We start from the raw sequence: 18,033 nt of genomic DNA, 5'->3' as shown, positions 1-18,033 counted from the left end.
TATAACAGTTGTTAATGAGAACAAGAAACAAAATAACTGTTTTTGAGACGTGATATTTCTAAGACTATCAAAATTTTAATAATAATCAGTTATCTGAAGACAACTTCACCAGATATAAATGGCACGTCAGACACTTCTACTATGTAGACAATTTAAGTTTCAAGATGACTAAAAATAATTATAACTGAAATTTGGGGATAATATTTAAGATATAAAACAGTACAGACTAATAAAGTAAATATGCATGTATCTACCACCAAGAACTAATAAATATTATCATTCTGACAGATGTACCTTTGAGAGTTTTTAGTGAAATATTTAGAACACTGTAAATAAAGTCTTAGTACCTTCCAGCCACCCCTCCTTCACCCAGTACTACTCCTGCCCCATTTTCCCAGGGATAATCACCAGCATGATTTCATGTATAACTCTCCAGGCTGTTTTTATACTATTCCCACAGGCATGGGTACCTCAAAGTCTTTTTTTATAAAAAACACACTGCACTGAATTGATAAATATTAACAAGTAAAGATATGGGGGCATCTGAATTTAACTCTAAAGCAGAAAATCTGACTGGTATAAAATAAAATTAAGAACAACATAAACATAAATTACCTCCAATCATCATATAATACAAGAAAAAAAAAATGATCTCTCACTTACCCCCACTAGGATTACATACTTTTACTAAGACAGAATCACACGTTCTGGCATGAGTTTCACTAGCACACACACAAAGTCTTCAGCTATAAAGTTAAGTTACTGTAAGCAATAAAAGATGTTCAAACTCCTGCATCTGATGGAACTCCTGCAGAGACATCAAGATTTAAGATGAGATATATCTGAGAAATTGGCATGGCTTTTTTTAAGCATATGAAACATTCAGCAACTATCTAAGGGCTTTAATTACATACGCTTCATAAATGTTAAACTAAGTAAAATTTTAAAATCTCATTATAATAAAAAATAGAAGTTAGATTATTTTCATTGTTGATAAAAATCTGGCATTTTCTTCCACTGTTACTGACAACACAAGGTCAAACATGATTCCCACAGCTAGCTAACAGAGCACCTAACTAACCCTTCATGCCACAACACAGAAGGCAGCTATAGTGGCAGAAGTCCATCCTTACCAAGAGTCACCAATCTATCATCAGCCAACACCACTACACCCCAGACACAGGACTGATGGAGGGAGAAGCAGATGAGAATGGAGTGGCCGCTGAAGTTGGCAAGAGGCTCACACCACGTAATCAGAACCTACAGCAGAATACATGGGAGGCCAAGAAAATCCTGAGAGCCCCTTAATATAACTGACTCAGAAAGAAAAGTACAAAGCAATAAGCATCAATTATACACTCTTCTTTTGTCATTAACAACGTATTATTTTACACTATAATTAAAAACTAATTTTATAAAAGAATGGTAAATAGTAATATCACTGGCAATAATGAAAACTGACCGGGCCTCTGAAAATAGTTTCCTCAATTAAAGTGTACCTATTATTTCATTTCATGTCAATAAAAACATATTGAGAGTGGTCACATAAGGAAACAAATATTCAGGGCCATGAAAAGACATTTAACCTAATAATCTAAGAAATATAATTTAAACAATAAGATGCTTTTCTAGACTATGTAATTGTTTTCTGTTAAATGGTAACGTCTATGGTTAGCGAGGTTGTAGGGGAAGGAGCACTTCTACACTTTCCTAATGGGAACATGCAAATCTGAATAACTTGCCTGGATGTCAGTAGGTAATAAGTATCAAGAAGAGCTTATACCTTTGCCCTGGTAATTACACTTCCAAAAATTTCTCCTAATAAAATGATTTAGAATACATATAGAAATTTATATACAAAAAATATTTACTGTAATAGAGGCAAAATAAAAACAACTCAAATTCTCAAATTTCAAAATACAAGAATGGTTAAACTAAGGTATATCTATACAATGAACAGACATTAAAAAATTTGTTTCTGAAGAACATTTAATGACAAAGCACGGGATAAAGGCATGAATTCCAATTTCATAATAAATGTTATATGTTATCTGTATGTGTATATAAATGACCAGTTCTATGGTTTGAATGTCCCCTCCAAAATTCACTCTGAAATCTAATCCCCAATGAGGCAGTATTGAGAGGTAAGACCTTCAAAAGGTGATTGGGTCATGAAGGCTCCTCCCTTATGAATGGATTAATCTATACACGGAGTAATGGATTAGTGGGCACTGGTGGTTTTTTAAGAAGAGAGACCAAATAAGTACGCTTGGCCCCCTCACCAGATGATACCCTATGCTGCCTCAGGCCTCTGCAGACAGTTCTCACCAGTAAGAAGGTTCTCACCAGATGCAGCCCCTCAACTTTGGACTTCTCAGCCTCCGTAACTGAAAGAAATAAAGCCCTTTTCTTTATAAATTACCCAGTTTCAGGTATTCTCTTATAAACAACAAAAAATAAGCTAGGACAACCAATATATAAATTTAGAGGTGTGGGGAAGGGCAGAGATAAAGGGGGAGTAGGGAGAAACGGAACAAAAATAGATTTACTATCCAGAGTTTATAGCTGATTTGTTTTTTCAAAAACATTCCAGCTGGGCACAGTAGCTCGTGCCTGTAATCTTAGCACTTTGGGAGGCCAAGGCAGGCGGATTGCCTGAGCTCAGGAGTTCGAGACTAGCCTAGACAACACAGTGAAACTCCATCTCTACTAAAATACAAAAATTAGCCAGGCATGGAGGCATGCAGCTGTAATCCCAGCTACTCAGAAGGCTGAGACAGAAGAATCACTTGAGCCCAGGAGGCAGAGGTTGCAGTGAGCCGAGATTGCGCTGCTGCACTCCAGCATGGGCGACAGAGCGAGATTCCATCTCAAAAAAAAAAAAAACACCTACATTTCATGAATTTTCTACAGTGATTTGCATTAATGTATAATCAGAGAGAAAACTAAAATGTGTGCTTAAAAGAAACAAAAACAAATTAAACAAATTTAAAGATCTCTACAGAGATAGCAGATTAAAAGGCTGACAGCAGATTAACAGGCTGTCAACCCAGAAAATGTAATTAAATAAAAGCTCTATATTCAGAACTTCCATTTTCTTGGTAACTGTGTCCTTTTCCTCCCTGGCAACTTCTTGACCTTATTTCCTAGTCCCCTGGCATCTACCTAGGTAGGGCCATGCCACTAGTTCTCACCAACTGATGAGCTGAAGAAATGAGCCGATCACAGGGCCAATCTCTACTATTTCATACTGAAGAGCATTCACTGACCAAAGGAAACATTTATCATGAGTTTATGAATTAAAAGAAAATTTCTTTTAATTTATATTATTTTCTCTTTGTAGTTTTAGTGAAGTGCAGTCACTAGATTCAAAGATGACTCACTTAAAGAAACATTCTAAAATACTAGAATGAACGTAAAAATTGGAGGATATAAAAATATCCTAATGTGTAGCAACATCACCTGTGCAATCAAATTCTACTTTGGAAAACAAATTAAAAATGGTCCACAAGTTATATTTAATCACTATTATAATTTGAAGCCCAAAGAAGAATTATTAAGACTAGTAGAAAAAAACATTTATGTATGCTCAAGGAAAATCTTCATCATTGCCTTTAAAGATTTAAAAGAAAAAAGTTCAATTAGATAAGAAATTTACCCTCATTATCATAAGAAATTTCAGCATCACACACTGATGAAAGAAAAGGAAGAACTGCTAAATTTGAAGAATGACCAAACTCTTGAATAACAATTTAAAGAAACAGAAATACCTAAATTCTGGTTAAAGCTGAGAAAGGTATTTCTTTCAACTGGAGAAAAAACAGTAAACACTCTTCTGCAGATTACTACCAGCTGCTGGTGCAACAAAATTTCTTATTAATAAGAAAGCAACAATATTTGTGCTGTCTACTTTTCAGACGTGAGCTTTTTCCAAATCTCTAGAGAAGACTAAGACGGCTGACCTTGGGAGAAAGTCTGGAATCTTAGAGCAAGCTCTGGGTCTGATATTACAATTCTTAGAATAGCTTATTTAGCTGCTCCCAACAAATCAGTATTTAAAGGCATAAATATTGTTGCTTCTGTCTTAATGAACCTTATAAAGAAAAAATACAGCCACCAGAGCAAATAACGAATCCTCATCAATTCACTCCCACTGAGGATCTATCCATCTAAAACAAATGCCCATATGCAAACTTGAATACTGCGACTAAAGAGAGTAAAACTGCATTCAACCCTTGTAATAAGAGGATTGACAATGAGCCTTTACAAACTCAAGTCCACCCCTTTTGTTATTTGACCTAAAGAGCCATCAGATTGTCTTTATTATAATGATGCACATTTGTATGTATGAGAGTTGTAATTTATTGATTCCCAAATCTCTTTGCCTCTGAGCCAGTTTAAAACAATTAAGATTTGCAAGCTGTTCCATAAAAGATAAGCACCCAGCATCAGGGGTGATATTTCACAAAGACTGACTAGTGCATGTTAAGTAGGTGATTGCTTCTGTGGCCTCCAAGTGCCTCAGCTGTCCCTGTCCAAGGTAATCGTCCTCAAAGAAGATGTTCAAGGTAATTGTGTTGATATGTAGGGGGTAAGGGAAAATTGAGAGTGTATTTTACGCTTAATCATTAACAAAGTTCAAATTTTAGAATGTATTTCTCACTGTTTCTGATATGGTTAGGCTTTGTGTCCCCACCCAAATCTCATTTTAAATTGTAATCCCCATAATCCCCATGCATTTAGTGAGAGACCTGATGGGAGGTGACAGGATCATGGAGGCAGTTTCCTCCATGCTGCTCTCATGATAGTGAGTTCTCACAAGATCTGATGGTTTTATAAGGGGCTCTTCCCTCTTCACTCCTCACTCTTCTCTCTCCTGCCACCATATGAGAAGGTCCAAGCTTGCTTCCCCTTCACCTTACGCCATGATTGTAAGTTTCCTGAGGTCTCCCCAGTCATGCGGAACTGTAAGTCAATTAAACCTCTTCGTTTATAAATTACCCAGTCTCATGTCGTATCTTTAAAGCAGTGTGAAAATGGACTAATAGAGTTTCAATAGCTGTAGGACTTGAGAGCTTTGCCTCATCCTTCAAGTGAAAAAGTTAACAAGCCAGCAGACATTACCATGTAGAAACAGTTAACAATTGTACCTGTCTTCTTTACATCGGTGCTCTTCTGTAACTTCATCTGCTCAAAGCCTTTTGGCAAATTTATAAAAGATCAAAATCAAAAACTGTCCAGTCCACCAGTCAGTTCTGTTATGTTAGTGAACATAATACATTAGGAAACAGAATCAGATACTTAAATTGATTTTTCATCATTTAATGAGTTGTCACTACATTTAGAAATGACAAGATGAAAGTAAATAAATAAGTCATAGTCTTTGACAGGAGAGAAAGACTTTTAAGTGTATTGTAAATGGTGAGTTAAGTAATACAACAAAATCCTTGGCGAGTCAGGTTAGGATTTTTTCACTCATCTTGAAGGATGCACATAAGTTTGACAGGTGGATGAGACAACGAAATAGAATCCAATTAAAAACTGTCTCAGAGAAAAGTAGACAGGATCCAAATAAGCTCAGCTCTTGCATCCTTCTACCAGGGAAGTACTGCCCTCATCTGATTTTCATGCTATGGTTTCATGGGTTTTTTTCAATGATTCTACTATTTTCAAAAGAAAATAAAAACATTTGAAAGCCACTACTATAACTAAAGAAAAAAAACTGAAGAATCCTGAGTGGAGAGTAACACGGTAATAAGCACATCAACAGCAGAACAGCTGGGAGGCTGTTGCAATCTATTAGGTAATGAATGGTGGGCACCTAAGCCAGTGGCAGCAGAAATAAAGTGTAGCAGGGATGAATTAACTCTGAGGGCAAGGTAAAAGAGTAAAAGATGAATCACAAGTTCCAGGTTTTGGTAGCTGGATGGATCCTGAACTATTAAACTGAGCAAAGAAATCAATGAAAAGAAAGAGCTTTTAGGAGAACATATGTTCTAAATTGAACTTGTCTAAGCTTCAATTATAAAGAGAGGATCAATTTGTGTTTCAGGGAGGAAACACCAAACTAAAGATGTCTAATAAGCAACTGGATATGTGAGTCTAAGGAAATATTTGATAGTCATCAGTATAGGGGTGGATAAGATCACCAAGAAAAAAATGCACAGTGAGAAAGGAAGTAGAACCAAAGAAAACCCCAGAAGAACTCCAATATACAAAAGGCAGACAGAGGAGGTGGCAAATGAGATTGAGAAGAAACATGAAAAGTAGGTGGAAAACTAGGGGAAACTATATAACAGAAGTTATGAAAAGAAGGGTTTCAAAACAGCAAGAAAAAAAAACTTACAATTTCCCAGTAATCAATGAATTGCCTTTCAACTCCAAATCCATCCTTCATTGTCTGCTCTTCACAAATAGAGCTGAGGCCTTTAAATATTTCTCCTTTGCAGCTAGCATAATGTTAAACTTTGTCATGGAAGGGTTGTTTTTGTTGTTGTTGTTGTTGTTTTTAAATCCAAGACGGTGGAATGGAGGCATCGTTGGCATGCCTCTCCCACTTGGAAAAACAAAACTGTGTGCAGAAAGTCATGCTACGAATTTTCTTCCAAGAAGCAACACAGGAACTTAAAAACACTGAAAGAAACCACAAACCCTTTGAAAGAAGCAGTGGGCAGTAGTCTACACGATAAACCAGGAGGAAAACTGGTAGTTGCCAGAGCATGAGTGGGGAGAGACTGCCTCCATGATACACTCTCCCACTGGGGAGCCGAGCAATCCAGGCCACAGGAGAACACCTTAACCCTACCCAGTGCTGGTGCTGACTTAGGGAGCAGTGAGGTTTTATGAAAAGGAGCAGCATCGAACCATGTTTACTCCCAGACCCAAGCAGGGACAGAGGGAAGCCATTCGTGATCCTACCTCACAAGGGACCTCACCTGAAATCTGCTGGTTAACTGAGACAGTGGTCACAGGTTGAGAGAAGCTCCCAACTGAGACCTGTGATATAATCTTTAGTGGGGACAAACGCCCTTGGTCAGAACCGAGGAGTGGGCAGAAAGTGTGCTAGAGCTGCAGGCACAGGACCTGGGAGCCTCTACTTCACAGGCTGACCAGGAGGTGCACAACCTAAAAGCTGGTTTCTGTGTCAGTTGGGAACACTTATGGCTTGGGACAGTTTTGAGGGCTGCCGGGAACCCAGCTAGCTACTGCTAGCACAACACCGTGGGTATGAGACCTGCCTTGCCAAGTTCATGGGAGCTGAGTGGGGCTTACTGCCACCTGCTACCCCATCCTTCCCCTTGTGGATTCTTCGCTACAGCAGAGGTAGCTGTGTTCCTCCCTGGAACATTACCCCTGTGACCAGGGAACTGTCCTCTAATCCCCATTGGGGCCACTGTTTGCACTCGAATGTGGGGAGCCAGACTGTGGACTTGCCTGACCCAGCTCCGACTAGCTTTGCCCATCCACCTACTCTGGTAGCCTAACACGACAGAGACTTTTGCATGCTTCATGGCCCCACCCATTGCCTGAGACACCAGAGTACCTCCCCTGGGTAACAAAAGGCAAGCACAATTCCCACCACTAATACTGCAACTGGTGCTCTTTTGCAAGCACCACCTACAGGCTGGAAGCAAACCAGCACAGCCCATTACAATATCTGCAGGGACATCATAGTGCTCAGGAAGAGAAAACATTATGCATGACCTCAGCTACCACCATTGCCTGCATCACCCTGGTTAACCAGGAGGCCCTGAGTCTGTCCACAGGCCCAGTACATTGCAACTACAGCTGGCATTTGAGAAAGCCAACACACTAAGGCTATTTATAACCAAGGAAATCTCACAGAGTGTGTCATTCTCCTCTCACCCCCATCAGAGCCATGCTAGTACTCACTGTTGGGAAACTGGAGGACAGTTCACAGCAGTGGATCCCTTGTAGACATTCTCCAGCACCAGCCTAGAGTGTGGCAGCCCCACGAGTTGGTTAGACCCAGAGCAGCAGCAAGATTCACAGTAGTCTGGCCCTGAGAAACTGCTACTCCTAGAGTAAGGGGGAGCGTACCACATTAAGAAGGCAGACACTCCATCGGACAAAAGAAACCAGACTGCAGGCTCTGAGTCCCTGAACTTTCCACTTGTGGGAAGTTTCTTTCAGCAGAGGCACAGGTGCAGTGCTGGGCTCAGTAGGGGAAGTATGCGGCTCTACCCCAATTGTCAGGCAGCCTTGGTGCTCATGAAGGATCTTGGAGAAGGGGACTTTTCTCCCCCTCTCTCAGCACTGCAGACACAGCTGGGGCTCCTCCCACAGGAGCATGGCATGGGTGCATCTGTAGACAGCCTTTCCATAACACTTTAGGGTGGCTGCATCCCCACAAGAGGAGTGTCCTCCAGATTCAGGCTTGCAAGAGAGCCAGAGTCACGATCCCCCTCTACACAGATGAAAAGAGGTGCCTGTCTAATGGGAATAGTCAGAGCACTTCATGCAGAGTGTGACTGGGAGATGGATCACTTTCCTGGTGGCCCGGAAGGGAGGCTGTGGTGGCTCCCTCCCTTGCCCACAAAAAGACCTCAGTGCATTTCACTGAGAGCTTCCCCAGCCATCTCTGTCAAGGCTGTGACCTCTGCCCACCACTGGGATACCGCATTTACCCAACTGCTTTAGTTGTAGCTGTTTTTTACCATGGGTACCTCCTACTGGCCTGTAGCCTGAACTGTTCAACCCAGTAAATAAAACAACAGAAAAAAAAATTAAGTGCATACCACTGAGGAATGAGGCAAGCGTCATAAGATTTCTCACTCCAGCCCCACAGGAGAGAGTAAACCTGTTCACACACCTAGCACATTGCTACTATAACCAGCATCAGAGAAAGCCATCACACAAAGATTTTCTATAACCAGGAAACTCATACAGAGTCTTTGGCATTGAAAGTACCCAAAGCCAAAACTAGGTGACAATCAACTATAAACATTAAAGTCATATCCTCAAGGCAGGGCAGGGAGGAGAAGAAAGTTCTTAAAAATCCCTGTCCAATCAAAAACAAATTCAAAAATAATTAGAAGAAACAGTCTACCCAAATAAGAAGGAAACTAGAAAAATCATTCTGGCAATATGAAAAAACAGAGTTCCATAACACTCCCAAAAGATCACACTTACTCTCCAGCAATGCATCCAAACCAAGGTGAAATTTTTGAAATACCAGATAAAAAATTCAAAAGGTTGATTATTAAGTTATTCAAGAAGATAAAAGGGAAAGGTGAAAACCAACATAAAGAAATCAATGAAACAATTCAGGATATGAATGAAAAATTTTCTAAAGAGACAGACATTTCAAAGAAAAAAAAAATGAGAACTTTTGGAAGTGAAAGGCACATTTAGGGAACTACAAAATGCAGCAAAAACTCTTAACACTAGACTAGACCAAGAAGAAGAAAGAATTTCAGAGCTCAAAAACAAGTCTTTCTAAGTAAATCAATCAGACAAAAATAAAGAAAGAAGAACGAAAAGATATGAAGAAAATCTCCAAGAAATATGGAATTACGTCAAATGGGCAAACCTAAGAATCATAGGTGTTCCTAAGAAAGAAGGTAGATCCCTGTCTCTCTCCATATACAAAATTAACTCAAGATGGATTCAAGATTTAAATCTAAGAACTAAACCTATAAAAACTTAAGAAGAAAACCTAGGAAAAACTCTTCTGGACATTGGCCTAGGCAACAAATTTATGACTAAGACCACAAATGCAACAAAAACAAAAATAAATAAATGGGACCTAATTAAACTAAAAAGTTTGTGCACAGCAAAAGAAATAATCATCAGAGTAAATAAACAACCTGCAGGATGGAAAAAAAATACTTGCAAATTATGTATCCAACAAAGGACTAATATCCAGAATCTACAAGGAACTCAAACATATTGGGGGGAAAAAGTAATCTTATTAAAAAGTGGGCAAATGACATAAATAGACATTTCTCAAAAGAAAATATACAAATGGCCAACAAATATGAAAAAAAAAAGACCAATATCACTAATCAGAGAAATCCAAATGTAAACCACAATAAGACAACCTTATTCCAGCAGAATGGCCATTATTAAAAAGTCAAAAAACAATAGATATTGGTACCGATGTAATGAAAAAAGAATGTTTATACACTACTGCTGGAAACGTAAATCAGTACAACCTCTACGGAAAACAGTACAGAGATTTCTCAAAGAACTAAAAGTAGATCTATCATTTGATTCAGGAATTCCACTATAGGGTATCTACCCAAAGGAAAATAAGTCACTATGTCAAAAAGACAGCTGCACATCTATGTTTATCACAGCACAATTCACAATTGCAAAGATATAGAATCAACCTAAATGCCCATCAACTGATGAATGCATAAAGAAAATGTGGTACATGTGCATACCATGGGAATACTACTCAGCCATAAAGAAAAACAAAATAATGTATTTTGCAGCAACTTGGTTAGAACCGGAGGCTACTATTCTAAGTAACTCAGAAATCAAAAACCAAATATTTCATGTTCTCACTTATAAGTGGGAGCTAAGCTATGGGTACACAAAGACATACAGAGTGGTAGGGTGGACACTGGAGACTCAGAAGGGGGCAGTGTGAGAGGGGGTTGAGGGATGAAAAGCTACCCATTGGGTACAATGTACACTACTCAGGTGACAGGTGCCTAAAATCCCAGACTTTACCACTATACAATTCATCCATGTAACCAAAAACCACTTACACCCTAAAGCAGGAGTCTCCAGCCATGAGCCAAGGACCACTACCAGTCCATGGCCTGTTAGGAACCGGGATGCACAGCAGCAGGTGAGCAGTGGGTGGGTGAGCAAAGCTTCATCTGTATTTACAGCCGCCCCCCTTCACTTGTGTTACCACCTGAGCTCCACTTTCTGTCAGATCAGCGGTGGCATTAGATTGTCCTAGAAGCACAAGCTCTACTATGAACTGTGCAGGCGAGGGATCTAGGTTGTGTGTTCCTTATGAGAATCTAATGTCTGATGACTCAAGGTAGAGTTGAGGTGGTGATTCTATTCCTAGGGAGCGGCTGCAAATACAGATTACCATTAGCAGAGAGGTTTGACTGCACAGAGACCTTAGTAAATCGATGGCTTGCAGACTCATATCAAAACCCAGTAGCAAGTGACAAGCTGCATCTGGCGGCAGGCTTTAAGTCAGAATCTGATACTTACTTCAGTCTGCACATGGCCTGCCCATTCTTTTATTTACCACTTCTGTCCATACCTCTTTCCTGCACTATGTGCTTGTCTCAGTCACTGTTTTGGTAAGCCCACAAGCTAACCCTAGCCAAAATGAGTAAAAACCAAACGTCACTGGAGAGCTTCTTTGAAAAGGGGGAAAGATCCAATGATGGGACAGCAGAAGATGCTAAAAGTGCCAACAAAAAAGAAAACTACATTTAAAAAAATTACCAAGAGTCCTACTCAAATTAAGAGTTCATTGCAACAGGTGATTCACCTTCTCCAAGCCTGCTTTGTATATGTGGTGACCAGCTATGCAATAAAGCCATAAAACCTTCAAAACTGCTTCACCACATGGAGACCATGCACCCTGCATTAAAAGACAAGCCTTTGGAGTTTTTCAAAGGAAAAAAACATGAACACGAAGAACAGAAGCAATTATTGAAGGTCACCACTTCATCAAATGAATGTGCACTGTGAGCATCATTCTTAGCGGCTAACCACATTGCTAGAGCTAAGAAGTCCTTCACTGTTGGTGAAGAGTTGACCTGCTTGCTGCTAAGGACATTTGTCATGAACTTTTAGGATAGACTGCAGTTCAACAGGTAGCACATGTTCCTCTTTTGGTTAGCACTATAACTAGATGAATTGATGAATAACAGAGGATACTGAGGTACAATTGTTAAAGAGGATTAATGAGTCATTGTGGTATGTAATCCAGGTTGATGAGCCTATCAATGTTGACAATAAGGCACCAATGCTTGCTTTTATGCGATATATTTTTCAGGAGGATGTGCATGAGGATACCGTATGTGTACTTTTGTTGCCAACCAACACCACAGCTGCAGAACTACTAAAGTCTTTGAATGACTACATATCAGGAAAACCAAATTGGTCATTTTGTGTCGGTATGTGCACAGACAGAGCAGCTGCCATGACTGGATGGCTTGCTGGTTTCACTACTCAAGTCAAAGAGGGTGCTTCTGAATATGAGTCTATGCACTGTGTCATCCATGGAGAAATGCTGGGTAGCTGAAAAATGTCACCTGAACTTAACAACGTTTTGCAGGATGTGATTAAAATTATCAGTCACATTAAAGTACATGCCCTTAACTCATGTCTGTTCTTGCAGCTCCGTGAGGAGATAGATGCGGAGTACACACGTCATCTCTTATACACAGAAGTGAGATGGCTTTCTAAAGGTAGGTCACTGGCCAGAGATTTTGAGTTACAAGAGCCGCTCCAGAGAGCTCTTTTAGAAATAGTCACTACTGGCAGCACATTTCAGTGACAAATGGGTTGCAAAACTTGTTTACTTGTGTGACATATTCAAATTCAACCTGCTCCACAAACTCAATCTGTCCCTTCATGGGAAAATGACAATTGTGTTCAAGTCAGCAGATAAAGTGGATGCATTCAAAACCAAACTAGATTTATGGGGGCAACCAGTGAACATTGGGAGTTTTGACATGTTTCAAATATTAGCAGAGATTTTGAAAGAGACTGAGCCAGGGCCTCCTTTCTCCCAGCTGGTGTATGATCATCTATCTCAGCTTTCAAAGGAGTTTGAGCATTACTTCTTGATATGGTCTGGCTGTGTCCCCACCCAAATCTCATCTTGAATTGTAGTTCTCGTAATACTCATGTGTCGTGGGAGAGACTGGTGGGAGGTAATTGACTCATGGGGGCAGTTACCCACCATGCTGTTCTCATGATAGTAGTGAGTTCTCACAAGATCTGATGGTTTTATAAGGGGCTTTTCCTCCTTTGCCTGGCATTTCTCTCTCCTGATGCCATGGGAAGAAGGACGTGTTTGCTTCTCTTCCACCATGACTGTAGGTTTCCTGAGGCCTCTGCAGCCATGCAGAACTGTAGGTCAATTAAACCTCTTTCCTTTATAAATTACCCAGTCTCGGGTATTTCTTTGTAGCAGCATGAGAACAGACCAACATACTTCTCAACCACCAAAGATCCCCAAATTGGGAAGAAATGGTTCCATGACCCACTTGTAAATAAATCAGGTGAATCAACTTTGTCCATGCTAGAAGAGGATCAACCTCTTGAGACTGCAAATGACTCTGGCCTTAAAAGTATGAGACAACTTCAAACCTCTGTATGTTCTGGATTTAAGTCAAGGCAAAATATCCTGAGATTGCCTTGTCCACCAAAAAGCCTGCTTCCATTGCCAACATCCTATCTTTGTGAAGCAGGGTTTTCTGCAGTGACAGCAACCAAAATGAGACTACAGAGTAGAATGGACTTAAGCAACACACTTTGGGTGTCACTATCTCCCATCACCCCGAGATGGTACTGTCTAGTTGCAGAAAAAAAAAGCTCAGGGCTCCCACTGACTCCATGGTGAGTAGCATAATTATTTCATTATATATTACAGTGTAATAATAACAGAAATAAAGCGCACAATGAATGTAATGCACTTGAATCATCCCAAAACCATCCTTCTCTCTGCCTCCCAGTCTGTAAAAAAATTGTCCTCCATGAAAAGTGCCTCTGGTGCCAAAAAGGTTGGGGACCCCTGCCTTAAAGCTATTGAAACCAAAAATAATCATAATCATAATAATTATTTTTTAAAAGGACACTGCAGGAGGAAGGGGCTTCTCTTTCTGGTTCCATGTTTTCCGTTTGTTGCATTTTCATTTCAGCATCCTGTATGAGGGATATTCAGTGGTACTCAACTCCATCAAGTGTCAGCAGTACCTGCATTGGGCAGCTTCCCATCAAGTTTCAGTAACCCAACCCCTACTCAGATTCTTAGTGAATCTGACAGACACCCTCACAGTCAATCCCCCTGCTTCACCCTACCAGCATCCTGGAGAGGTGTTTCCTGCCCATCATTTGTGGTGCGGTTCCCTGCTTTCCAGCATCACTCCGCCTTTAATTAGGAACAGTGTCCCCTCCTTGTCCAGCAACTGTGGATCAGCTATGGCCCAGTAAGTCAGCAAGTCTCTCCACCATTCGGGGGCTATAGCCACACCTTCTCCAACAAGGTCTGAATCCCAGTCTTGAAGAGAGCCCTCTCCCATTTATTCCTCCTTTGGGCACTCTCTCTCAGCCCAGGGGATTCTTTGGAGTCATCTCTGTCCTTTTACAGATAATCCCCTTATAGTTAATTATATCAGGAGTCAGCAAACTTTTTTTCTCTGCCACAACTATTAGCCTCTGCCAGCTGTAGCACAAAAGCACAGACAGTTACAAATGAATGGGGTCGCTTCATTTGACCTGTGGTAGGCTAAATTTAGCTCATGGGATATGGTTTACCAACTGCTGCTGTATGTTAAACTTTCCCTGTTAAAATTACTGTGGGACATCTGTCTCGCCTGTTTAGGGGCAAATGCTGACTGAACTCTGAGAGATGAATGCAACAAATATGCCAAGTAGGAAAAGGAACAGAAAGTATCCTTTGGAAGTGCTAGTGACTGTATCAAAAGCAGTCTCAGTAAAACAGCTTAGGTGAGGATGATGCCAGGTTGTGGAGAAAACAGGAGGTGAAAAAGCAGAAGCACTGTGTATAAATCATTCTTTTAGGAAGTCTGGATATGTGAAGAAAGAAAGAGATTAGTAGCTAGAAAGGAATATTTATGTGTGGGAAATAAGCCTCAGATTGCAAAATAGTTGAGGCTCTGATGCCAGGCAGGTCCAATATACAAGAAATAAGATGGCAGACTTCAGACAAGCCCTATCTACCATTAGGATCCATGCAAGCAAGGCACTTATTGTTGAGAGTCCTGTGCAACCACCGGCTGATAGTTTGCTACACTTCTTTCCTGCAAACACTGTGACATACTTTCCCTACCCTCTGCAGTTAATTCCCAGCTTTCAAGCCTCCTGTCTTAATAAGTTACACAAATAATGGCCTTCATCCTAAAACTGCTTTGCAGTACCAGATGGTTCAGCAAACTATCGCACAGCCAATTTTAAGGGTCAGGAAGAAGATCATGATTTCTTGCCTAAGAACTCAAAGACCATCCTTTAGCAAAAGTTTATTGAGAAGACCTTAAAATTAAAGGTATCGATAGGAAATGTTTTTTAAAACATCGATAAAGTAGAAACATACTGGATTTAACGATTGGCGCACATAGCTGGAAATCAGAACATCAGAGGTACAAACGCGAGAATCACCATTTCCTGAGCACCTCGGTATGAAAGGTACTTTGCATACAGTCAAGTATCTCTGCAAAGCTTGGCTTAACCTCAGGCCAACCTTACAAAGAGGATTTCTAACCTCCCCAAGGGCACATACTAGCTCTTGTTTATCTATTCCCAGGCTCCAGAATAGCGTCTTAGTGTTTGGCACATTTAATATTTACTTCTTAAATGAACAAAGTAGTCCCTTTTTTGCAAATGAAGAACTACTAAGGCTCCCAGTAGTTAAGCAGCTACAAAAGCCTGGATTCAAACCACACCTTAAAGCAACCTTCTAAATAACTAGGAGACCCCACAACTGGAAACATATATAAACCAAGACAGAAAAGAAAATTTGTTTTAGTTTGCTTTTCTGTAAAATTATGAGACTATGATATATTACTTGCTTACATTTATACAAAGGCATAATAATGTTCAACTTTATTTAAATAATAATAGCTATTGATTTATGGTTTTCTATGGACTAATTTCTGTACTAAGTGCTTTACGTATGCTCTCTCATTTAATCCTCATAACACTATTATTATCATCCCCATTTTATAGAAAAGAGAACTAAGGCTTAAAGAAGCAAAGTAACTTAAGTGGCAGAGCCAGGATTCAAATCCAGGCAAGAAGACTATTTCCAAAACTCAACTTTTAAATCAATACACTTGTTACATGTAAATGGCAGTGGCGAAAAGGCAAAAAAAGAAAAACAAAAAAAACAGGTGTACCAGTGAGTAAAGGTACTCTTCCCTAAAAGCAAAATAAGCTGATAAGAACAAAGGGCTTGGGTGGGCACAGTGGCTCATGCCTGTAATCCCAGCACTTTGGGAGGCCGAGGTGGGTGGATCACTTGAAGTTAGGAGTTCGAGACCAGCCTGGCCAGCATGGTGAAACCCCGTCTCTACTAAAACTACACAAATTAGCTGGGTGTGGTGCTGAGCACCTATAATCCCTGCCATTTGGGAGGCTGAGGCAGGAGAATTGTTTGAACCCAGAAAGTAGAGGTTGTAGTGAGCCGAGATTGCACCACTGTACTCCAGTCTGGGTGACACAGTGAGACTCTGTCTACCAAAAAAAAAAAAAAAAAAAAAAAAAAAAGAATAAAGTACTTATTGTTGTAATTAAGGCTGTGAGTCCCCCCAAAAAAACAGAACACACATGAGCTAGCTTAAGTGAAACAGAAATTAATCGTTTTTAAAGAACACAATAATGATGGTAGTGGTGGTGGCGGTCATCATGGTAGAAGCAATAATATTAATAACTCAACAATTAAATGGCCCGTTTCTGTGCCAGGCCCTGTTCTAAGCACTTTACTTGTATTAACTAATTTAACCCCAACAACAGCCCTGTAGAGTAAACATAGCTGTAACCAATATCACAGGTAAGGAAACAGCTTCCAAAAGTTAACTTGCCCAAACTCAAAAAAGTAGAAAGCTTTCTTCCACACAGACATCTCTATTCCACAACCAAAGCCTAGCAGGCTCAGTTCCAGGCTGTATTTTTGCTCTGATTTCATCAGGAGTCCACCCTGGTCCAGCACCTCAGAGCAGGAGGCAGAATCAAATGGACCAGTGCCTGGAAGCAGAGAATTAAAGCTCATCCATTCATCCATGAGCACATTCATTCACAAGCACTTATTCATCCATTCACAAGCACCTGTTTCATAGCAAACCCTGTCGGCAGAGTAGATTCTAAATGTTTATCAAGCCAGGCACAGTGGCTCATGCCTGCAATCACAACACTTTGACAGGCCAAGGTGGGAGGATCACTCGAACCCAGGAGGTCGAGGCTGCAGTGAGCCAAGATCACACCACTGCACTCCAGCATGAGTGCTGGAGTGGAAGGAAGGAAGGAAGGAAGGAAGGAAGGAAGGAAGGAAGGAAGAAGGAGGGAGGAGGAGGGAGGAGGGAGGGGTGGAGGGAGGGAAGGAGGGAAGGAGGGAAGGAGGGAAGGAGGGAAGGAGGGAAGGAGGGAAGGAAGGAAGGTCTTTATCAGAATGAATTAAATGGATTCATGTAACCACAAATATTCCCATCTCCCAAATACTCCAAGCACCAGCATTATAGAAATTTCAGAGAGGTGTACATATCTGATAAAGGCCTGATAAGCCTCTTAGGGTCATTCATAATTAGTGATAACAAGATACCAGAAACAAGATTTAAAAACTAAAAGAAAAACTCACAAAAATAGTTGCGTTATATGGGAACCAAAGGGTTAATCAGCTCTTTCAAAAACACAAGAAAAAGAACAGTCCGGTTGTAAAAGACTCAAAAGATATATAAACAGACAATTCACAGAAATCAAATGACCTTAACAAATGCTATTTGTTATTTCACTAAATAATTGCAAATTAAAATAATAAAATGATATTCTTGTCTATCTGTTTTATACAGATGAAAAAAACCTCTCACAGGGTTAGCAAAGTTATACCTTGTTGTAAGAGTATTAACTATAAAAAACTATATTAACATGTGTATCTACTATGTACCCACAAAAATTAAAAATTTTTTTTAAAAAAGCTACATTAGCTTTTCTGGAGAAAAACCTGGCAATACAAGTAAAAATAAATAATACAGGCCAGGCGCAGTGGCTCATGCCTGTAATCACAGTATTTTGGGAGGCCAAGGTAGGAGGACTGCCTGAGCCCAAGAGTTCGAGATGCGCCTGGGCAAC

General features: G+C 40.2%; 1 protein-coding gene across 15 annotated transcripts in view; it reads right to left on the bottom strand.

Annotated features, from left to right (window-relative positions):
- Nucleotides 1-18,033, bottom strand: part of CEP128 (centrosomal protein 128) — a 449,960-nt gene that overhangs the window by 421,569 nt on the left and 10,358 nt on the right. For 10 of the 15 annotated variants that reach the window (XM_021941917.2, XM_021941915.2, XM_021941927.2 and 7 more), the window contains one exon: nt 664-808. The exons of 2 other annotated variants lie outside the window; for them this stretch is intronic. The gene's annotated coding sequence lies outside the window, so the exon portion shown is untranslated. Of the gene's footprint in view, nt 1-663; nt 809-1,133; nt 1,349-7,893; nt 8,041-18,033 lie in introns of those variants that run through there. 3 more of the 15 variants (XM_021941918.2, XM_021941921.2, XM_021941919.2) reach the window with 3 other exon arrangements.

This window comes from Papio anubis, chromosome 7, assembly GCF_008728515.1.
Source record: "Papio anubis isolate 15944 chromosome 7, Panubis1.0, whole genome shotgun sequence".
NCBI lineage: Eukaryota > Metazoa > Chordata > Mammalia > Primates > Cercopithecidae > Papio > Papio anubis.
Note: the sequence above shows the minus strand (reverse complement) of the source record. Positions and strands in the feature narration are given on the sequence as shown.